Source organism: Cajanus cajan, chromosome 7, assembly GCF_000230855.2.
Source record: "Cajanus cajan strain Asha chromosome 7, NIPB_CcT2T_4, whole genome shotgun sequence".
NCBI lineage: Eukaryota > Viridiplantae > Streptophyta > Magnoliopsida > Fabales > Fabaceae > Cajanus > Cajanus cajan.
In genome coordinates, this window is record NC_138523.1 from 45,371,393 (window position 1) to 45,397,075 (window position 25,683).

General features: G+C 32.6%; 1 pseudogene; it reads left to right on the forward strand.

Moving 5' to 3' along the window:
- Positions 1-12,244: 12,244 nt before the first annotated feature.
- LOC145949562 (subtilisin-like protease SBT3 pseudogene) lies at positions 12,245-15,366 on the forward strand (annotated as a pseudogene).
- Positions 15,367-25,683: the final 10,317 nt, after the last annotated feature.

Here is a 25,683-nt window from a genome sequence, read left to right on the forward strand (position 1 = left end):
AGAGAGACCTTTTCGACAATGACCAAAAGCAAAACCGTGGAATATATTTGTGTAATAACCTTATAAAAATAACTCTAATAAAATATTCCCTCGGATAAATACCAATAAAATAATTCCCAACAATGGTATCAGAGTTGCCTGGTTGGATGCGGTAACAACTCTCATAACTCAAGATAGATTCCGCTCCATGAAAGGTTAGGTCCCTTGTTTGAGGGGATGATTGTTGGGATACAAACAAGTCTCACATCTTATAAAATAAACGAAAAAATAATAACTTATAAAGCACACACATACTTCAATGTTAGAGAGACCTTTTGGGTAATGACTAAAAGTAAAATCGTGAGAGCTTAGACCCAAAGCGGACAATATCTCATCATTGTAGAGTATGCTTGTGAAATAACCCTTATAAAATATTCCCTTAGACAAATACCATAAAAATAACCCCAACAAATAAATAACAAATAAAGATACTAGTTTGTAATTTCATATCCCTCCAATACTATAGTTTAGGCCAGCCAATCTCAAAAGATAGACCATATATTATATAACTATTGTGTAATGTTGATTGAAAAGGATTTTGAGAAAGTTTTAGAATAACAAAAACTTTGGTATTGATGAATTAATTTGGTTGATTTTATGCATCAAACATGTATTTTGCTAACTACTCTTCTTTTCTTTGCTTATTTAAAAGCAATGAAGTAGTTGTCGCATCTTGGATCAAATTTTTGTGTACATAATCTATGAATATGCTCACATTGCTATACTACAAACAGTCACACAAGATCTTTTTACGATAAAAAGAAACTTTTTATATGCATTAATGTTATCTTTATTTTTAAATGAAAATATAAAAATTATGACGTGTAGTTAATCTTTTTAATTAGTATATAAGTAAACAGTAACTAAGGTGAAGTCCAATATAAATGACAGACATGCAGGACAATCATTTTGATCAACCTATAATAGAATGCAAATGACAGGTTGTATATGTTGGAATTTAGAAAAAAAATAGAAGGTTGAAACTCATGTAATTTTATTCATCCTTGCAACCTTTTAAATACACAAAACACACTGATATAAATTTTGCTCATAAACATAAAATTAAATGACAAATGTTAATACTCATAAAAGTGTAACAGCACCTATAATTCTTATAATTAAAATTCATAACCGTAGGAATTCTAATAATGCTCCATTAATATGAAATAAACTCAAAAAATAGATGTTGATTCATATTCTCAACACTCCTCCTTGAATCAGTAGCTATTGACTCCAAGTTTCCCTCTCAAGTTCTCAAACTTTCCTCTTGGAAGTGTCTTTGTGAAGATGTCTTCCAATTGATCTTCTGTCTTGCAATATACTAACACAACATTTCCTTCTTTTTTTTTTTTTAAATCTCTAACAGAATACAACTTAACATTGAAGTGTTTAGTCTTCCCATAAAAAATTGAATTTTTAGAAATTGCAATTCCTTTCTTCACAATTCTCTTAACAATTTTCTTTTTCTTGACAACCCTCGGAGCCGATTTTCCTGAAGAAACATTGCCAGCTTTAACTGAATTCAGCACCTTATTTTTCCCGCTAGAATCATCAACCTCCCTGGCAAAAGGCCGGGAAGAACTACCATCAACAGTCTTCTGCACACTCACCTCCTTCTTTCTTGAAATAGAACTATCATTCTCCTTGAAAGGCGACCTATTCAAATCCACAATAACTGAAGACCCCCTAACCGGTTGCAAACCAGAATAATCATCATCCAAAACCCTTTTACTCATTTCCCCATAACTGAAATATGAATCCAAAATCGGAGTCACATTCAAATTAGGAACAGAAACCGAACTCAAGGGAGGTGGCGGCAGTGGAGCCACAATTGCCTTCGCTACAAGCGAATTGGACTCAAAGGAAATATCAATCTCAACAGGACTCCCCTGTCTCTTATCTCTCTCCTTCATTAAATCTAAAGAGAAGCTTTTTCCCTTCATTTTGACCTTGAACAGATCATGTCCACTTGCATCTTTGATCAAACACATTTTGTCTTCAAACAAAATTTTATAGCCTTTTTCAAGCAACTGTCCAACACTTAACAAGTTTTGATTAATTTCAGGCACAAAAAGTACATCAGTGATTATTTTTGTACCTGAACAACTTTCAATTGCAATAATGCCCTTCCCTTTCACAGCTATGCACTCTCCATTGCCAATTCTGACTTTTGAAACAATTGTCTTATCCAGCTCCTTGAACAATTTTTCATCATAGGTCATATGATGTGTGCATCCACTGTCAATCAGCCAGCTCTCACAATTGTTATTGGTAGCAAAACAAGTTGCTGCAAATAATTGTTCCTCCTCCTCTTGTTGGTCAGCCACTTGAGCCTCTGTTTGAGATTGTCTTTTGTTATTGCAAAATTTTGTAATATGACCAAGCTGGTTGCATTTGTTACACCGTACGTTGGGTCTTCTCCAACATCTGAAGTGGGGATGGTTTCTTTTTCCACAATGCTGACAAGGAGAATGATTTGGTTTATCATCATCTCCTTTTCCACCTTTGTTGGAACTTTCTCCTTGCTCAAAGTTGTTCCCTTGAGCCTCCTTTTTCTTTCCTTTGTAACCATGACTGAGTTTCAGTTTCGCCTGTAAAGCACCTTTAATCACGCCTTCCTCCCTCACGAGTCTCCTCTGTTCTTGGGCTTGCAAAGCATACATCAATTCTGCCAAAGTGATATTTGACAGATCCTTGGAATTTTCCAAAGAGGAAATGGTGGATTCAAACCTCTCAGGAAGAGTCACAAGGATTTTCTGCACTATCCTTGTATCGGAAAATTTTGTCCCAAGCAACCTCACCTTGTTTACAATGCTTAGAAGTCTATCAGAATATTCTTTCACCTTTTTTGACTCCTTCATCCGTTGCATCTCAAACTCCCTGATCAAATTCAGCACATGCATCCCTTTGACTTTCTCATTTCCTTCATACTCTTGTTTGAGAAAATCCCAGATAGCCTTTGCTGACTTTAGAGTCACAATTCTGGTGAAGATTGATTGAGAAACAGCAGAAAATAGACAAGACTTTACCTTTGATTTTCGCTGCTTTCTTTCCTTATGATACTTGATTTGATTAAGTGTTGGATTTTCTACAAGAAAAACGTAAATTTCCGACGGAAAATTTCTGACAGAAATATAAATCCGTCGGAAATTTTCGATAGAAACTTTCCGACGGAAAAATAATTCCGTCAAAAATTTCTAACGAAAAATTTCCGACGGAATATTCTGTCGCAAATTTTCGACGGATTTATTTCGTCGGAAATTTCTGACGGAATTTTCCTTCGAAAATCTTATTTTTAATTTTTATTTTTATTTTTTATTTTTATTTTTTATTTTTAATTTCTTTTTTTAATTTCTTATTTTTAATTTCTTATATATATTTGTAGTATTAAAAATTTTATATATCTTTTAAAGTTATAAATATATATTATAATTATTTATTACAAGTTTTTTATATCTACGATTAGTATTAAAGATGAAAATAAATTAGGTCATACTATATTTTATTATAATTTACTTAGTTTGAACCTAATTTTCTTTAAAAACATATATTTTAAGTATGACTTATTTATCTATCATAAACAATTTTTAAATATTTGGGTAGAACTACAATCATAAATACTTATTTTATAATAATTTAACACTATTAAAAAATAAAAATAAATATGTTAAATTTATAAAAATAAAGTTTAATTTATTTATGATATAAATATGTTTTTAATATCTAATATATATTTTTAGATGATAATTTATTTTAAAATATATCTTATAATAACAATTCTAAATGGAATATAAATCTTATGATTTTTCTTATTTTGATTTTTTTAATCAATGTATACAACTTTACTATTTTGATTTTTTCAATCAACGTATATAATAAATTAAAAAAACAAAAGAGAAACATGCATGCTATAAATTTTATTTTATCAAAAAATTATTTGTTTTAATATATTACATTATCTATGTGAATATTAAGATATATATATATATATATATATATATACATATATATATTATAATTAAATTTTTTAAAAAAATTAATTCATTATTAAGAAATTTTTTTTATCACATGAGAATTAATTTCCTTCAAAAATTTGACAGATATCAAATAAATAAACATTTTTTCTGAATCTATTATTAGAATATAATTTTTTTTAAAATATTATTTTTTTAGATAAAAAATTATGTATATGTCAAATAGTAGTGAGGGCAAGTGCCTCACTATTTCAAACGTGCAGCTGTCCATGTATATATATGTATGTATATATATATATAATATAGGGGGTTATAATTATACCGTGTAACTTTTACTAAGTATTATGCCGCTCTATAACTTTATATTAAATGTAAATTTTATAAATCCAACCGTTAAATTGAAAGTTCATATCACTTTATACGTATATATCAAATTTTGTTAAAATTGAACAACAACTGGAAGATAATCCAAGAGTTGATATTTTAGTGTATTTTGAAATGAATATATTACATCAATTTTGTTTTATAAGAATGAAGTATCAAATCATCTTGGATTAATATAAAGTTTTGTATATATAATCTATAAGAGATATGAACTTTCAATCTAACAGTTGGATTTACCAAATTCACATTTAATATAAAGTTATTGAGCGGTGTAATACTTTTAAAAGTCACATTTAATATACATCGCTCAATAACTTTATATTAAATGTGAATTTTGTGAATTCAACTGTTAAATTGAAAATCTTTTACTCTTAAATCATATATACAAAATGTTATATATAATTAGATAAAATTTTAAGTTAGTATTTTATTAATAGTTGATAATTAGAAGAAAAAAAAAGGATAAATACATTTTTTGAATTTTATATGTTTGATTTAAGGTAAATAAATATGTTAAATTAATTAATAATTTATTTAAAATTTAAAATTTAATTTATAAGTATGTAATAAATAAATATTTATAATTTTATAAATTATATTATCATTATAAATTATAAAATTAAATAATTTAAATTATAATTTTAAATAAAAATAAGTAGATGTTAATTATAAAAGTAAGTACATATAAATAAATAATAATTAAATTTATTATTATTATTATTATTATTATTATTTGTAATATAAAATTATTATATATTATTATTATAGTACAAATATAAGATTGTATATTTGAGGATGACTTAAATGAATTAATTTGTACAAGTTATACTGACAACACACATAGACATTTCGGTAGCTTACTCATCAGAACTTCACAGTTAAGCGTGCTTGACCTGGAGTAGTACTGGGATGGGTGACCTTCTGGGAAGTCTCCCAGAAATTGCACAAGTAAGGATAAAACATGCTAAACAGTGAAATATTGTGAAATAGAACCCTTGACAGGCTAAATATGAGAGTTGTTACATTAATAAATTTATTAAAATTAAAAAAAAAAATTAAAATTTCCGACGCATTTTTCCGTCGGAAATTTTGACAGCAATTTCCGACGGATTTTTCCGTCGGAAATTTCCGACGAAATTTTTCGACGGATTTTTCCGTCGGAAAATTATTTCCGACGGATTTTTTAACTTTCAACATAGTCTCCTTTTACTGGATAGAGTGATCAGATATACAACTTTAAACCTTATTTAACTCTTGATTTCCTCATTATTGTTGTCTCATTCAAGAGTTGCGACAATTTCCAAATCCTTTCCTTCTCTTCCACTAACAAACTTAAACCCCCCTTAATATACACCACCAAGTTTCACGCATTCAATTTGACCTTTGATTCATCGAACATAACAACCAATATATAGTTAGGATAGTTTGAATTTGATGTCCACACACGTCACATATGTTTTAATCATGATGAAATTTTGATAGATTTACTTCATTCATTAACTTATGTTCTACATTAAATTTTATGATCTAACAGTTAAATTAAAAATTCATAATGTAAGATAAGTCCACAAAATTTTTAAAAATTTGAAAACTATATGATAATTCTTTATATAAATTCAATTCAACGTATTAAATAATTTTATGATTATCTATCAATTTAAATTAATAAAAAAAATATCTATTAGTTTTTAAAAAAATTTGATTTAATGGTTAGATCGTTGAAATTTGATATGCAATATGAATTATATGAAAAGGAATTTACTTATTCCAAGTCTTGCTAGACTTCCTTTATTCAATAATTGATGTTCTACATCAAATTTGAATAATCTAATCGTTAATTTAAAAATTCTTAATGTATAAATCAATTTTAATTTAAAAAAATGTTAAAATCATAAATATTTCATATATAGATTCAAATCAATTTATAAAATACTTTTAAGATTATCTATCAATTTGAATTAATGAAACAAAATATCAAATAATTTTTAAATTTTAAAAATTTACAAACTTGATCTATGCATTAAAAACTTCAAATTTAGTGGTTGGATCATTGAAATTTGATGTAGAACATGAGTTATTAAATAAAGTAAGTTTATGTAAACTTATTTATGAAGTAAATAGATCCTTCGTCTTTATTTATATATATAAGGGATCTACTTACTCTAAGAGTAAGTCTCGATAGACTTACTTTACTGAATAAATCATCTTTTATATCAAATTTCAATTATTATCTAACCATTAGATTAAAAGTTATTAATGCATAAATAAAATCTATAAAAGATTTAAAAATTTGAAAACTATTTAATATTTCGTTTCAGTAATTTATTTTAATGTATAAAATACATTTATGATTATCTGTCAATTTGAATTAATGAAATGAAGTATTAAATGATTTTCAAAATTTATAAAAACTTGCAGACTTGATCTATGCATTAAAAACTTTAAATTAAACATTAAAATTTAATGTAAAACATGAATTATTGAATAAAATAAGTTTAGATAGATTTACTTTTTGAATAAATAGATCCATCCTCTCATATATATATATATATATATATATATATATATATATATATATATATGTATGTATATAAACCAGGAAACTTAGGTTAATTGTGTCATTGTGTTTGTTTATTGCATTTTTTTTATCACTTCAGTGTATGTTTATATTTGTATGAAAAGAAAATTAAAAGTTATGATAAATTTATTAATTTTTAACAATAAAACTAATTTATTCAATTATATAAAATTATTTATTATTTATACATCTTTCACCCTTTTATTGGTAGTATAATTATTCAAAAATAAGATATTTAATAAAAAATTTATCATTTTAAATTTTAATATTTATTCATCTAAATATAAGGATGAAAAATACAATTAACAAAATAATAGTGTATATGATATATTAATTTGTTATAAGTTTAAAAAGTTAATATGATTGGAGAGAAGAAATTAAAGTAGAAGCGAGAGAACTTATATTTGATCCTCATAACATTGATATAATTTTTTTATTTATTAAAAAAAAAAGTCAATACGAGTTAATGCCTTATAACTCTTACCATATATGTTGAGTGTCTTTTATTCATGAATTGCACTCAACTTTTGACACTCTTTTTAGAAAAATTATAAATATATATATGATAATTTAACTCTAATTAGGAAAAATTAAGTTTATATTAAAAGATAGAAGAGTAGTAAAAAATTAATGATGATTTCCCTCCTTTTTTGCAGAAAATTCAGGAAGACAAAATTTCCCAGCCATAGCTGTGGTTTTGGAGTTATAACTGTGGAAATCTGGGGAGAAATCAGAAGGTCAGAAAGTTACAGCTATAACTGTGGTTCTGCAGCTATAGCTGTGGAAATTTGGAATCACTACAACAAAATTTTCATATAGTAACACACACTCTATAGTGACATTATAGATGTCACTAAAAATTACTTTTACGTACACAATAACTATAATATATGTTGGTATATTATTAAAAAGTGTGGGTATAGACTATAGTGACACACAAAATATGTTGTTAAATCTCATTTAAAATCAACACTAAAATTGTGTATAACTATATTTCAAATAGACATATATCTACATATATTATATCTATAGTGAGACTTTTTGTATGTCACTATATGTAACATTTCTTGTAGTGAATACAAATTTAAGAGTCCAGAGACTTGAAGCTAAAGCTGTAGGCTCACATTAACAACATATGGCTGTGAAATTCACAACTATAGCGTTGAGAGAGAGCACCAGAGAGTCACAGCCATAGCTGTGAAATTCACAACTACAGCGTTGGAGGTTCCTTAAGCTTGAAGGAGTTTTCACAGCTATGGCTGTGAAACCACAGCTGCAGCTGTGAAGCTTACTTCACCTTGAGAACTCTCCACAGCCATAGTTATGATTCTACAGCTACAGCGGTGGGCTTGAAAGTTGTAATTCCTCCCCTGTTTTGAAGCTAATATAAAAGAGGAATAGAATAACGGTAAGGATCATCATGAAACAAAGAGTAAAAACAGGATTGGGAGCATGGAGAGGAGAAAACAGGGCAGGAACGAAGACTTGGAAGTTGGATCCTTTGGGAACGAAGATCAACCCCTTTTCTTCATCTTTTACTTTGTAATTTCTTTTTCCACTCCTCTGATCTTGTAATGGCCATGTGTGGCTAAACTTTTTGAGGATTGGTCTTGGTGTAACTACTAATTTTTCTGTTTCTTAAATCTATACGCATTTCATCCTCATTACTTGTGCTTGATTTTACTTTTAATGCTTATATCGGTTTAATCACCCGTTGTATGAATTTTTGATTTTTGAATTCTATTGGAAAACGTTTTTGAAAACCCGAACTAAATCTCGCACCTAATCATCTTTTGTTCTAGGGATAGACTTGATATGGTTAGTCACTATTGTTCAAGTCATTGTTCTTAATGCAAAGTGTTAATCTCAAAACATAGAGGAATCATGTTTGAGATTAATCACTTTAGGATTCAACTTTGAGGGATCTTGTTGAATTTTTGATTGAATGTGGAAGTTATGAAGTTCAAATCATATTTATTTTAAGAGAATTTAAGAGTTAGCAAGTGCTCCAGGATCCAATCCTTATTTCATATAATTGTTCTTATAACTTTTGTATTATCAATTCAAATTTACTTTACATTACTTCACTCTTAATCATATCAACATCTCTTTATTAATCATTAGAATAAGAATTACTAAACTTCTAAATTCCTGAAGAAGATACTGTATTTCTACAACGAAACTTGATCCGCTTACCAAGTGGAGTATTCACAAAAACCTCATCAATATATTATATGTACTTCAAAGGAAAAATTATGTAAACTTAATTATGCTTAAAATGTGCGCGAGAAAAAAAAAACTTTATGGGTATAATTCATAAAAAAATTTAGAAGTCGGTTAAAGGTGAAATTAATGTTTTTTAATTTTAAAAACCAAGTGGGTTAACTATTATAATTAATTTCAAGAACTACATGAATTGATGGTTTATAATTTAAGAGATAGTTTTGCTATTTTACTTATTTTAAAAGTAATTTAATTATTTATTATACAATTTTAATTAAGAATTAAATTAATTAATAATATGCAATTATTTCAGAGACTATTTTATCATCATTTTGTTAACTTCAAAGAAAAATTTGATCGGCCATTATAATTTCATAGATTGAATTGAAAATTAATTTACTCTAAAATTTTGATAACAGCGTGTACTTTTACGTAATTTTCGTAGAATTAACTTGTATGATTACCACACGTTGAAGTGAATATTATTAACTATTTATTGGGTCTTTATTATGTTATAAAGGCATCTTCAATAGAAGCAACTTATTTGAGTTGTTTTATGCATTGAAAAATGAAAAAAGTAATTTCAGTATATCATGTCAGCATTAAGCAACTCAAACATAAATTTACTTCAATAATAAGAAATTTTAAGAAATTCAATTTAAAAAAAAAATTCTAATAATTTATGAATTAAAATTTTTATTAAAAAGGATAATTACACTACAATGAAAGAAAATAAATTACGAGAAAAAAAAATACAATAAGATATTAAAAATAAAATAAAGCAATAGTAAATACATAAATATTATACGAAATTAATTTTCGTCATTATTATTTTTGAAACGTTTCCAAATATATTCAATAAGATCTGTTTGATATCTAGTAAGAAACGGTTACTTGAGAAAGCAACTCTCTCTCTTCTTCAAGCAACTCATGTTGCCACGTCAGAATCCTCTAATAATAAGAAATCAGGACTTAAGTTACTTCATGAGACAAGTAACTCTTATTGGAGTTGTTCTAAGTATTTAAAAGTTAATTAAATAACTTACTTTACCCTAGATACCTTTATTTTTTTTTTTTAAAAGTTGTGTTTTAATTATTATTATTTTTACCTATATATCTTAATAATACACTAGCATGGTCGGGTGTTAGTCTAGAAATTATCAAAATAATTTGGCCTTATTTTTGAATTTACAATTTACGCACGTCTCTCCTACACTGTTGTCTTGCATCTTCACTTCTTCTCATTTATTACTTTCTTAATTTATTATTCCAAATGAATTACACACTTCCTCCTTTTTTTCATTCGAAGGTTATTATTCTTTCCATAGATTTAGAGATTAATATTTTACACCCCATCCTATTCAATATGGGAATTAGATACTTATAATATATTTCATTAATCTAATATAATTTATTTATCTTTTCAAGTTCGCAACTAATATTACGTGTATATAAAATATCATCGAAAAAAAAACTATTTTAATACCTAACAGTATCTTAAGAATTATGTCTTTCTCGCTTAATTATTATATTATGACGCTTGCCTACCTTTTTATTATTTTTTTTAATTTTATTATTAATAATAATAAAAAGAAGATTTACGATGAAAATAATAAAATTTAAATTTAAGATTTTCTGTATATTATTTTAATTAATCTCTACTTGTGTTTTATGCATTATATTTTAATCCTTTGTTTAATTTTGATGAGATTATTGAATAAGAAAGAGAGAAAAGAAATATTTGAAAACAAAATAAGAGAATAAAAAATTAGTAAAATTTTGAGCGTATAGTTTTAAAAAATCATTAAAAAAATAATATTATAAAATTGTATAATTTGGATGAAAATAAAAAACAATTATAATACAAGTTAATTTACTATTATACTCCCGCTTAATTATAGTTACACATCATGAACATACACATCTGACATCCCAAACAAACTTTTGATTGATTAAGAAATATTGCACAATAGAATGAAACGTTGTTGCACAACAATATCCCTGCTTGTTTACAATTATATGTCAACGTTGTTGCACTCGATGTGTTTGAAAGTGAAAATTCTTGTCCATTTTCATTGAAATCAATCAAGAAATTAAAAAAAAAAAAAAGTAAACCTACTATTTATCTTCACCTTTTTTCTATTTTATACATATAAACAACTTACTTTCTTTTATATCCATTTTTAATCTCTCTCACATATTTCTAGCCTATTTCCATTTTATCAAATAGAGTGATCATGCAAGATGATTGATACCACATAAAATTTAACATTCAGCATTTGTTATGGTGCTGAATTTAATTATGAAAAAAGTAATTAAATTTAACTAAAATTTCTTAACAACTTGATACTTTTGTTTCATATTCAATATAATAATCAAATTTTATTCTGATAATTTTTTAGAATTATTATACCTTTTAATTATATAATAATCAAATTTAGTGTGGGGCATATTACACTTTAAATAATCTTATTAATTTTTATGAATAAAAGAAAACTCGTACTTTCTTTACCTCTTAAATTAATTTTACATTTTTTTTTTGTATTTACTATTTCTCTTCTTAAGAATGCATACATCTCCCTGAGTGTAATTTATTTTTTATTTTTTAGATTTTGAAGTTGACATTTAGTCATTTACAAAGTCGTGAATCCCAAACGCCAATATTCAGCAAAAATAAAATAAAATCCCAATAACGTCAGATAATATGTACAAATTTTTATTTTATTTACAGTAAAATGGCTGTGCGTGATTCATTTGTACTTAAAAAATAATAATGAAATTGTTTCAATCAATCAAAATTAACAACATTATTAACAACGAAATGAATCCAATAAAAATTCCAAGTCTTTAATATAAAAGAAACTCTGTGAGCCCAAACTCAACACAAATTCTTTGATCTAATTAACCGGCGGCGTGGATTTTTTTTTTCTTTTCCCAACACTATCATGTTAAAAATCTCGATCGAATTACTGTGATTATAGTTAATTTAAAAGATTTTTTTACAGATTAAACACAGAATTTTCCATTAAATAAATTATTCTCATATAATACTTAACTTCTATCTCAACCTATTAGATTTGAGGATGTATTCTATTTGTTCTTTAACCAGAAATTTCGTAATTAATAATATATGAAGGTTTTATTTTAAGATTTTCAATGTAAAATTTGTTTCTTGGATGATTTTCTAAATGTTATAAAAAGTTGAATCTTAATTAAAACAATTCAACTATTTATTAATTATTTCAAATTGAGTGAACAACTAATTTCGTCACTTAAATTATAATAATTGTAAAATTGATGTTTAAAATCAATAAAAAGGAAAAATAGTTTCTAAAATTATATATTATCAATCAATTTATTCTCTAAAATTATAATAAACAATGAAATTGGTCCCTCGAATAAATAAAATGACAAAATAGTCTCAAAAGTTGTAAATTACCAATCAATTTAATTCCTAAAATTATAATGACGAGTCAAGTTGGTTCTTAAAATTAAAAAAAAAAAAATTGCTTGATTCCACTTTTTGTCCCTAACTTAAAAAAATTGAGAATTTTGCTCTCCAATTTTTTTTTCCCTGTCACACATTTTGACCCTAAATAATATTTTTTTAGCTTTCACGTAACTTCATATGTTAACATCGATCTTGTCTTCCACAGACACCAAAAAACCTATATATAAGATGCTTATTCAAACTTCAAAGCAAAAGATACCGTTGTTAGCTAGCTGCGTAATGGAGCCTTACGTGGTGGTTCCACTTCCATTGACTTTCCTAATCTCTCTTTGGCTTTTAGTGGCTCCTCATGCCAACGCTGAAAGCTCCACATATATAGTTCACATGGACAAGTCCCTCATGCCTCGAGTCTTTGCTAGCCATAATGATTGGTACAAATCTACCATGCATTCCATAAACTTAGCAACATTAAATCATCTCCCTGTGCAACAATCACGTAAATTACTGTACTCCTATGACAACGCTATGCATGGATTTAGTGCAGTGCTGTCATCAGAAGAGTTGGAGGCCTTAAAGAAAGTTCATGGTTTTGTGACAGCATACCCTGATAGGTCTGGCACCATAGACACCACCCACACCATTGAGTTTCTTTCTTTGGATTCCTCCAAAGGCTTATTGAATGCTTCAAATTTTGGGGAGGGTGTGATTGTGGGTCTTATTGACAACGGAATCTGGCCTGAAAGTGAGAGCTTCAAAGATGATGGCATGAGCAAGGAAATCCCATCCAAATGGAAAGGAAAGTGCGTGCCAGGACAAGAGTTTAACACCTCTATGTGTAACTTCAAATTGATTGGAGCTAGCTACTTCAACAAAGGTCTAAAAGCAGCGAATCCCAACCTCACAATTGGCATGAACTCCGGGAGAGACACTCAGGGACATGGCACCCACACATCATCCATTGTTGCTGGCAACTATGTTAAGGGTGCCTCTTTCTTTGGCTACGCTAAAGGGGAAGCCAGAGGCGTTGCACCACGAGCTATGATTTCCATGTACAAGGTCCTTTGGGACGAGGGGCATCAAGCCTCTGATTTTATTGCAGGAATGGACCAAGCCATTGCTGATGGGGTTGATATCATTTCCATATCTTACGGTTTTGACAATATTCCACTTTATGAGGACCCCGTAGCAATAGGAGCTTTTGCTGCAATGGAAAAAGGGGTGTTGGTGTCAGCTTCTGCGGGAAACAAAGGCCCCAAACTTGGTACTGTGCACAACGGGATCCCTTGGGTCCTAACTGTGGCAGCAGGCACCGTGGACCGCACATTTGGCAGTTTGAGACTTGGAAATGGCAAAATCATTGTGGGTATGACCTTGTTTGCGGCAAATTCCATAGTGGAAAATCTTCCACTTGTTTACAACAAGACTCTATCAGCATGCAACTCAGTCAAATTACTAAGCGAAGCAGCAAAAAGAGGGATCATTATATGTGATGACTTGGACTCGGTCTCTGTCTTTGACCAAATAAATTTTATTACCCAAGCTAGTGTGGTAGGAGCTGTGTTTATCTCCGAGAATCCAAAACTAATTGAATCAGGACGTTTGTTCTCTCCAAGCATTATAATCAGCCTAAGTGATGCACCCCATGTGATCAAGTATGCAAAAAGTGTTGAAACACCCACTGCTAGCATCAAATTTCAACAAACATTTGTTGGAATAAAGCCATCACCAGCTGCTGCTTTTTACACTTCAAGAGGTCCTTCATCAAGCTACCCGGGCATCTTAAAGCCTGATGTAATGGCACCAGGCTCTCATGTTTTGGCTGCTTTTGTTCCAAATAGACCCGCTGCTAAAATTGGCACAAACGTGGATTTGTCTAGTGACTACAATTTCATGACGGGAACATCCATGTCAAGTCCACATGTATCTGGTGTTGCTGCTCTATTGAAAGCTACACACCCAGATTGGAGTGCATCTGCTATAAGATCTGCACTAGTCACCACTGCTAATCCCCTTGATAATACCCAAAATCCAATTAGGGATAATGGTTACCCTTTGCAATATGCTTCTCCTCTTGCCATGGGAGCGGGTGAGATTGATCCTAATAAAGCACTTGATCCAGGTTTCATATATGATGTCACCCCTCAGGACTATGTGGACCTCCTTTGTGCTTCGGGTTACACACATGACCAAATCTTAACTATCACAAGATCAAAGTCCTATAAATGTGTTGCTAACCCGACATCTGATCTTAACTACCCCTCGTTTATAGTTTTGTATAATAACAGAACAGAATCACTGGTACAAGAGTTTAGGAGGACCGTGACCTATGTTGGAGATGGTGCTGCTACGTTTAGAGTTAAGGTGAGACAACCCGAGGGCTCTGAGGTTACAGTGTCACCTAAGATGTTGGAATTCACTTACAAGCACGAGAAGCGAAGCTACTCTGTTATTATAAAATACACGAGGAACAAGAAGGAAAACATCTCATCTGGGGACATCGTTTGGGTTGAAAATGGTGATGCACGCACAGTTAGGAGCCCCATTGTAGTGGCACCCATTGAAGTTGCATCATTTGCATGAGTTTAAGTTTAATTAATTGTTGTTCCTTTTTCTATTGGCGATCACATCCTCTCCTCCATTGTAACCCCCCAAAATAACAAATAAATTTCCTAAAATTTCATATAATTGGAATACTATAATAATTTTGTTTAGTCAAATATCTTGATCCAATAATTATAACACCTTTCTTAGAATATGAAAGTTGATTTAATACTTTTAGATTTAATTCATGTCTATGTCAAAATAATATTTAACTAGTAAAAATTATGTTTTATGAGTACGGATTAATCATTGATTATCAACATTAATTGTCAACTTTAAAATACTATATGAATTATATCATTAAAAAAAATTATAATTTTGTTTGGCTAGTCCCATAGGATATATCATATATTATTATATTATAATATTGTTTGGAAAATATTTGAAAAAAAATTATAATAAGTACAAAACTTTGGTATTGACAAATTATTTTGATTGATTTTAAGCATCAAACATGTCTTTTTTAAAAAAAATTAAAATAGTAGATAAAAGATAATATCTCATGATATATCAATAACATATTTTATCAATAAATCTTCTTCCTTCCATTTAAAAGTAATGAAATTGATATCATATTACAAATTAACTTGGTCTATTTTAGGCATTACACACTTATCATTTTCTTTATCCTTCTCTTTAAATCACACACACAATTATATATATATATATATATATATATATATATATATATTTTTTTTTTTTCTTTCCTCTCTTTCGGGTCAAAAAGGTAATTTTGGTGTCTAATTAGTTAAATAACATTTTTAGTCCCCTAATGATATTCAAGAAGTAATGTTGGTCATTTGATTTTTAATTTTGTCATTTTAATTCTCCTAATTAATTTTATAAAATTCTTAGTTTTGATTCCAACACTAAACGTTCATCTATTGATCGTTCAATAATAAATAAACTAAATTATACTTTTAATTTTTATTTTTAACTCAAAAATAGTTTTAAAAAAAAGAAGATAAATAATAAAGACTAAAAATATAATTTAATCAAGTACTAAAATAATACTGAATATGAAATGTTACTCCTATTTAATGTAAAGTTATGATTAGTCTTATAATTTTTTTAACGGTCAATAAATATACTTAATGATGAGGCCAAAATTTCAAATTATATAAAATTAGATTTATAAGTACGAAATTAAGGGGTGTATTGATTTAGAATTTCATAGGATTTTAAAAGACTTTTTTTGAGTAAAAAAGTTTGTTAGTATTCAATCAAGATTTTATGTCACTTAAAAACAATTTAGTGATATTCAATCAAGATTTTTAAGATTTTTTAAAGAGTCCATTAAAATCTATTGGTATTCATTTGAGACTTTTTACAACTTAAAAATAATCCATTGGTATTTAAAAATATAGGAATTTTAAAGGATTGTTGTATTATAAGGATTTTGATGGACTTTTTAGTGGTATCTATAAATACCAAATTCATAAAACAATCTCATCCAAACCCATAAGATTTTGGAGGATTGTTTGAAGTGACTTTTCAAGTGCTTCAAGAATTTCCAAGTGGGTTTTTCATCTATTTTTTTTTATTAGGAGACACAATTTAAAACAAACATAATATTTATTATTATTATTATATATCTAAAAATATTAAGTTTAAACAAGTGGAGTCAACATGTTTTAGTATTAATTTTTATGTGTTAAAATAATGTTTAATCAGCAAAAATTATACTTTAAGAAAATAAATTAATCCTTTATTGTTTATGGACAAAAAAATGTTAAGTTCATTTTTTATCTTTTGTTCCTATTAAATACTCCTTCCATTTTTTTTATTTGTCAAATTTTTCTTAAAATTTTGCTTTTACTTATTTGTCATTTTTAAATTTTAAAAAAATATTAATTATTATATTATCAATTATATTCTTACATCTCACTTAATTTTTAATTAATTTATTCATGACAACTAATATGTACTTTTTATAAAACAAAGTATAATGAAAGATATTATAATAAGAAACATTAAAATTATTCTATAAAAAATAGAAAAAAAAATATTATGTTTCTTGATATGTGTGAAATAACGAAAAAAAATATGTATATCTTGTAACTAGATAATGAGACAAGTATTTAATAAATATTATAATAAATATTCTCTCGTTCATCTCTTAAACACTTTTTAATCATCATTCATCAATTTTATTAATATTGATAAATAAAAGTTTTAATATATAACATATATCTACCTCTCCGAAGAATTGAAAATTTAATGAAAATAAAAAGAATAAAATTTGATTAAAAATGTCTCATAATAAAGAAAAATGATAATGATGGAAGTCGAGACATCCAACAATCTTCTACTTGGAGGCTGATCACATCAACTGCACTCTAAAGTAAATCTAGTAAACCTCAAAACCATAACACCTCCAAACTAGTGCGACGCCTTCTCAACAATTAACCATGAAGGCCAGTTGAAGCTATGTAAAGTTTCAACTTTTCAGTAGTAACCACCTTGGTCAACGTATCTGCAAGATTCTTTGACCCAAGGATCTTCTTCAAGAACAAAGTACTATCACTGATTAGCCCTCTAATGAAATGGTCTCTCAATTCGATGTGCTTTGTCTTCGCATGAAACACAAGATTCTTTACAAGATGAATGACACTCTGATTATCACTATAAAGAGCATTGTCACATTGTTTCTTGCCCAACTCTTCAAGAAAAATTTTCAACCAAATCATTTCTTTACCAACTTTTGAAATAGCCATATACTCTATTTCTGTGGTTGAAAGTGCAACGCTTTTCTAAAGTCGAGACATCCAACTAACTGTTGTGCCACCTACTGTGAAAACAAATTATGTAGTACTCTTCCTTGTATTTGAACAATCTCCCAAATCTGCATCACAATATCCTTCCAAAATAATATTATTCTTACTGAAACATAATGCAATCTTAGAAGTACCTTTTAAGTAGCGTAACAACCACTTGACAGCTTCCCAATACTTCCTTCCTGGATTAGACATGAATCTACTAACAACTCCCACTACATGAGCAATGTCTGGTCTAGTGCATACCATTGCATACATTAAGCTACCAACTGCAGATGCATAAGGAACTTTAGTCATTGCTGCCTTGTCTTCATCTGTCTTAGGTGAATGCTCCTTTGAGAGATTGAAGTGAACCCCCAAAGGTGTACTTACGATCTTGGCATCCTGCATGCTGAATTTCTCTAATAATTTCCCAATATACTTCTCTTGAGATAATATTAAGGAACCTTCATATCTGTTCCTACTGATGTTCATGCCCAAAATTTGCTCTGTAGCACCCAAATCTCTCATTTCAAACTCTTCAGACAATTGTGTCTTCAATATATTGATTTCATCCATATTAGATTCTGCAACTAACATGTCATTAACATATAATAGTAATATGATATAGGATGGACCAAAAATTTTCAAATAACAACATTGATCCATGGCACACTTCTTGTACCCTTTCCTATTCATAAAATTGTCAAACTTCAAGTACCACTGCCTTGGTGCTTGTTTTAGTCCATACAAACTCTTAGTTGTTAAGTCTCAATTTTACCACTTTTTGGATGAGACTTATTGAACAAATTCCACTCATCCTTTGAACCATTGCAATATAATTGTTCTCTTTTTGGTTCATTTTGCGTGCAGATATAACTAACCCAAATTCAGCTAACAATACCTTAATACACCTCATTTTTTGTGCAAGTATTGAGCTAGTGAATTGAGGATGGAAGACCTTAGGATTGGAAATCTAATGAGCTAAGGAGCAGAGCAGAGTGGCTGCATCGGGCGCAATATGAACCGCGCCGGGCTTGAGAAGAGCAGAGCATTCAATATTCTGCAAGTTACACATGTGCCGGGCGCGAAACTACCCGCGCCAGGCGTGATCGAGACAGAGAGGCTTGAAACTCTCTGGAAGACATTACGCCGGGCGTAAAATGGAATTGCGCCGGGCTTACAATGAGGCAGAAAGTGTTCAAAAGATTACGCGCCGGGCGCGAAGACTTACAAGCCGGGCGCGAAACCCTAATCTGATCTCCCAGGCTCGTATTTGAAGCCATTTTCGGGGGAGAAACCCCCATTCACACATTGGACGAGTTTTAGGAGCTGTGGAAGGGATTCCCGGAGCTTGGAGCTGTTCGTGTGTGGGTCTTTCCTTCGGTTTCTTCATTTCCCCTTCATCTCTATTTTGTTTTGCCCTCACTTTTGAGTGATTCTACCCATTTTTTGTGGGGTTAGATGTAACCAACGAATTCTAGTGTAATCCTCACGTTTTCAATGATATATATATATATATATGTTGTTCATTCATTGTTGTGTTGTTTCTATTCTTAATGCTTGCTTTGGATTGATCACCCTTTGCATGATTTAAGGTTCCATGGGTATTGGAAAATAATCTTTGAAACTAGTTCTGAAACATATGCCTAGTGGTGATTGTATCTAGGGATAGAGCTTGACCCATTAGTAGTCTTAAACCCTAGCCGTAATGCGGGTGTAGATATTGGGTACTCAAGGGATTGATATTCAATATCCGCACCTAGGCTCTTTCTCTAAGGGATTAGGTTTGAGTAAACTCTTGGGTTGACTAAGCAATGAATTCAACAAGAGATTAAGGATACATTAGTGTTACGTTTGGTGAAATCTGACCCCCACAACCTCACAATACCACAATATCATTTCTAACCTTTTCCACTCACAACCAAATATTTTTATAATTTTCATTCCAGTAGTCATGATCTTTAATTCACATTCACATGACAAACTACAAATTGGAATCATTCTTTAGTCACGAATAGTCAATAAATGCTTATGTTACCTTCTAATCCCTGTGGATACGATATTTTTACTACTTGAACGGTCGGTATACTTGTCGTGTTTGAGACCGTTAATAGAATCTAACTGATTTATAGATTAAAATAAAAGTGTTTAAACGGAATTCTCAACAAGTTTTTGGCGCCGTTGCCGGGGATTAGCAAGGCAATTTAGTATTTATAGCTATTTGTGATTTAATCCTTTATTGTTTTGTTATTTTTTTTTATGTTAGCAATGAATTGTTGGAGCTAACCTGTGTACTAGTCTTCAGCTTTCTCTTGTATGCAAGGTACTGTTCAAATTAGACTGACCAATCCTTCTGAGCCGTTGTTGAGCAATCATGAGGTTGCACACGGGGCAAAGGGGAACAAGAGCAACAGGAGGAGAAGGAGAATCAGAGCACTTCAAGTTGGTCACTGTCAGGCTCGGGATAATAAACAAGCGCTTCCTGGGAGGCAACCCAGAGATCTGAACTCTAGTGCATATGTTTTTCAATTGCTTTAGTGTTTTAACTTTTATTGTGATTGTGTTATAATTGTATGCTATACTTGTTTTTGGGACTTGTTTTGTGATTGTTTATGTTCTGTGATATGTATTTTGTATTGTGTTATTTGTGTTTGGTATTATGTGTCAGTGTGTGAATCATGCTTGAGTGGATAAATTCAAGTTGAATATGTTAGGAGTGAGGAGTGAAAAAGCCTAGGTGAAAGCTTTATAGAACTAATCACGCCGGGTGTGACATAGCCACGCCCAGCGCACCTAAAGCCATTTGGTCTCTGCCAACACCCACGTCGGGCTCAATTTCTAATTGCGCCCGGCCCAGACTTCATTATGGCTACTGGAACGACCAAGCCCGACGCAATTATTGGCGCGCCGGGCGCATTAAAAGTTAGGTGCTCCAGGGGGGTAGGTAAGCCAGGCGCGCTCAGCGCATTTATCACTGGAAAGGTCTGAGCATTAATAACGCTGGGCGCCCCATCTGCCAAGCCGAGCGCATTGAATGCTTGCACGTATGTAACCCTAGCCACGCCCGGCGCTGCACGGCCCCGCCCGACATCATATCAGATAAGGCTAACCTTTGGTATTCTACTGATACCACGCCCGGCGCGACAATTTAGTTCGCCCGGCGTGACGGTTCAGGTGCCCCAATAACCCCTCACACCAACTCCCACTCTTCACTTTCAAACCTCTCTACTCCCTCTCACGCCTCACTCTCTCAACCTCCCACTTCCCATTCTCATCTCCGAAAAGCCTTCTTCCCTCTCTCAACTCAGTCTCACAATCTCGAACCCTCTTCCGTACTCCCTACTCATTTTCTTCTCAAGGGCACGCGGCTATTCTTCTTCCTCCACGCACTCCACCTCGAGTAGGTTCACACTCAACGTTTTCTTTCTGTTATAGCTGGTTCTACATTTTGTTTCTTCTTCTTTTTGGGATTCTTGGGGTTTCTGTTAACCCTCATTGGGGTGAAATCGCGCCAGGCGCGGTGCTTCGAAACGGCCCATTCAAATTCCAGAACGGCCCGTTTTGGACTTTGGAACGGACTGTTCCATGTCCAGAACGGCCCGTTTCGAAATTTGGAACGGACTGTTCCAATTCCAGAACGGCCCGTTCTGATCTTGGAACAGCCCGTTCTAGGCTACTTTTTAAAAAAAACGTTCACTTGCGCCCGGCGTAATTCATTTTTACGCCCGGCGCTGTCTGTTTCAGAGAGTCCTCTCTACTCTCTACGCCCAGCGCAATTCTGTTTTGCGCCCAGCGCGAGTGTTTCCAGAGAGTTTTCTACACTCCCTGCGCCAGTCGCATGAAATCCTAAGCCCGGCGCAATTCACCCCTAAACCCCTTGTTTTAGTTATTTTTAGTTCTTTTTAAGATTCCAGTTTCAGTCTAAGGCTAGCTCTCTTTGAGTGAGTTGCACTGGTCATTATTGTATTTTGTCTGCTCATGATTGTCTGCCTGGAATTTTTGCTTATTTTCTGCAGATGGCTTCCTCCAGTAAGCGCCACCGTGCAGGGAAATCGGGTCAGCCCTCGCGCAGGCCGAGTCGACCCTATTCCGACCTCTTTCTGACAGAGCGCAATGAGAAGCATTTCGAGTCCACCAGTGCTCGGAAATTTATACTGGAGAGGCGGGTTGAGCTGGAGCCAAATGAGGCTCCCGAGTTTCAAGCTGAACTGTGCAGGCGCCGATGGGACAAGCTCGGTTCCTATCCACTTCCGGCCAACATAGCTGTGGTCAAAGAGTTCTACACTAATGCTCTGAGACAGGAGGGCCTTGCCCCATTCACTAGCTATGTTAGGGGTGTGCATGTCCCCTATGACGCTCGGACGATCAATGAATTTCTGGGGACTACACTGAGGGACGATGAGCAGAATGAGTACGGTAACTACAGTCACACTACTATGGATCCTGATGTGGTTGAGGCTGCCATATGTATGCTGGGACGTGGGTTCCACAGGAACCGAGCTCAGCAACCTCTGCACGTGAAGCACAGGGATCTTCTACCGGTGGTTAGAATTTGGTCAGCCTTGGTGCATGCTAACATTCTCCCGTGCTCCCACGTTTCTGACCTGCACTGAACCCGGTCCATGCTTATGTACTGTATCATGACTCAGAGGACCGTGGATCTGGGGGGCATTATCTGCATGGAGATCTCTGGCTGCGCCAACTCTGCACCTGGCTCAGCACTAGGACATCCATCCCTCATCACCCAGTTATGTCAGCTTGCCGGTGTGGATGTCCACTCGCCGCCTTTTGAGGGTCCTGGCAGGGCCATTGACAGTAGATACATCTCTGCCTATTGCCAGGACCGCGCTCCACCAACAGTCCCTGCCCCCGAGCCTATTCATGCTGCTGGGCCCCAGGAGGACGTGCCTATGGATGAGATGCTGTTGTCCCAAACCCTCCACTCACTATCCATCAGCGTTTTGACGCCTTGGAGGGTCGCATGGCCACATTCATGTAGCGCCAGGAGGACCGCCTGGATACTTTTATGCAGAGGCACGAGGGCCAGATGGAGTCTCTCCACCGTGGACATACCTTCATGTTTGATGCATTCAGGAGTTTCACGCTGCACTCTGCCCCTGATTACCAGTTCCCCACCACTGCTGATTATCATTCTTACACGGGGTGGCCTGGGGACCAGGCCTCTTTCTTTGGGGGGGTGGAGCTGCCGAGGATGCTGGAGTTGCTGCTGAGGAGGGTGGAGCTGACCCCGGACAGGATGATGACCAGGCTCTGTGATGGATGCAGATGGAGATTGCCTTAGACCATTTTATTTTTATTGTTCTTGTCATTTAATTTTTCTGTCATTTATTTTTAGTTGTTTAACTGCTTTTGTCCCAAAAACTCTTACTATATATTTAGTTCTTTTTGGTGATTACTGTTGGTTCAATTTTTTGTGAATATTCTGCTTTAGCATGGTTTTTAATCGCGTTGATACTTGCTTTGCTTGTGGTCGAGTCTGGATTGTGGTTTGCTTGATGTTTGTGGTGCGTGTACCTTAGACATTTTCAAGTCACGTTAGATCTTTAGTTCATGACTAGTTGCATGCAGGTTTCAATGTTGATCATAGAACTGAGCTGAGTTTGATAATTTGTGGATGCATAGCCGGGTGAGGTTTAAGCCTAAATACTTATGAGTGAACTACGCTTAAGTTGCATGATAGACTTTGCTTAAGTTTCCCTGGTGGTTTGCTTATGTTGTGCACTTATATGATCAAGGCATTCACATTTCCATATTTTGTTAACCATCTAAGCCAAAAAGCCATATCCACTTTCCACTTGACCCATACCTTCCTAAGCCTAAACACCACACCTTCCACTTGTCCCAAACCATGGAAAATTAACCATAACCTTTGCCTTGGTTAAGAGAGCAAATTGATGACATCAAATAAGTTTGGGGGAGTCGAAGAATGGGGAATTTTGGGAAGAAGAAAGTATGTGGTCAGCCATTTAAAAAAAAAAAAAAGAGAAAAAAAAAAGCAAAACAAAAACAAAAAGGCTAATGGCTTGGATCCGGTAAAGGGCATGTGCCAAAATGTGTAATGGGGTATGGAGAGGGACATCATTGTAAAATCTTATTTGCTCTCTTAAGCTATAGCACCTTCAATCCTTGAAAAACCATAAAACTGCTAATGCTTAACCCTGCTTGACCCAGAATTGCCCTAATAAAGACCTTGTGATAAGTGCCTGCATTTGTTTTACCACTGGTTTCATTTGGAAACGAAGAGCAAAGTTGAATCATGTGGCGTGAGTAGTAGATATGAGAGAAACACTCACCCTGATACACTAGTGTGCATAGAGAGAAACACTTTCCTAGTGAGGATGTATACACAGATAGTCATTACTCTTCTCAACTCTTTGATCTCTTTTGAAACCTTTGTTTGCCCCTTGTCATGTTCTATTGCAATAATTGTGGCTGGAAATCCATCTGAGGTTCATGCTTGCGAAAAGAAGATACAAGTGAACTAGGATGTAGAACTTGACACACTTGCATTGCTTGTTATCTGCTAGATTAATTACCTTTTGCTTGAGGACAAGCAAGGTTCTAAGTTTGGGGGAGTTGTTAAGTCTCAATTTTACCTCTTTTTGGATGAGACTTATTGAACAAATTTCACTCATCCTTTGAACCATTGCAATATAATTGTTCTCTTTTTGATTCATTTTGCGTGCAGATATAACTAACCCAAATTCAGCTAACAATACCTTAATACACCTCATTTTTTGTGCAGGTATTGAGCTAGTGAATTGAGGATGGAAGACCTTAGGATTGGAAATCTAAAGAGCTAAGGAGCAGAGCAGAGTGGCTGCGCCGGGCGCAATATGAACCGCGCCGGGCTTGAGAAGAGCAGAGCATTCAATATTCTGCAAGTTACACATGCGCCGGGTGCGAAACTACCCGCGCCAAGCGTGATCGAGACAGAGAGGCTTGAAACTCTCTGGAAGACATTATGCCGGGCGTAAAATGGAATTGCGCCGGGCTTACAATGAGGCAGAAAGTGTTCAAAAGATTACTCACCGGGCGCGAAGACTTACAAGCCGGGCGCGAAACCCTAATCTGATCTCCCAGGCTCGTATTTGAAGCCATTTTCGGGGGAGAAACCCCCATTCACACATTGGACGAGTTTTAGGAGCTGTGAAAGGGATTCTCGGAGCTTGGAGCTGTTCGTGTGTGGGTCTTTCCTTCGGTTTCTTCATTTCCCCTTCATCTCTATTTTGTTTTGCCCTCAACTTTGAGTGGTTTTACCCATTTTTGTGGGGTTAGATGTAACCAACATACGCTATTGTAATCCTTACGTTTCGATGATATATACATGTTGTTTCATTCATTGTTGTGTATGTTTCTGTTATTAATGCTTGCTTTGGATTGAATCCCCTTTGCATGATATAGGTTCCATTGGGTATTGGAAAATAACCTTTGAACTAGCTCTGATACAAATGCCTAGTGGGAAATGTATCTAGGAATGGAGCTTGGCCCATTAGTAGTCTTAAACCCTAGTCCGTAATGCGGGTGTAGATGTTGGGTACTCAAGGGATTGATATTCAATATCCTCACCTAGGCTCTTGCTCTAAGGGATTAGGTTTGAGTAAACTATTGGGTTGACTAAGCAATGAGTTTAACAAGAGATTAAGGATTCAT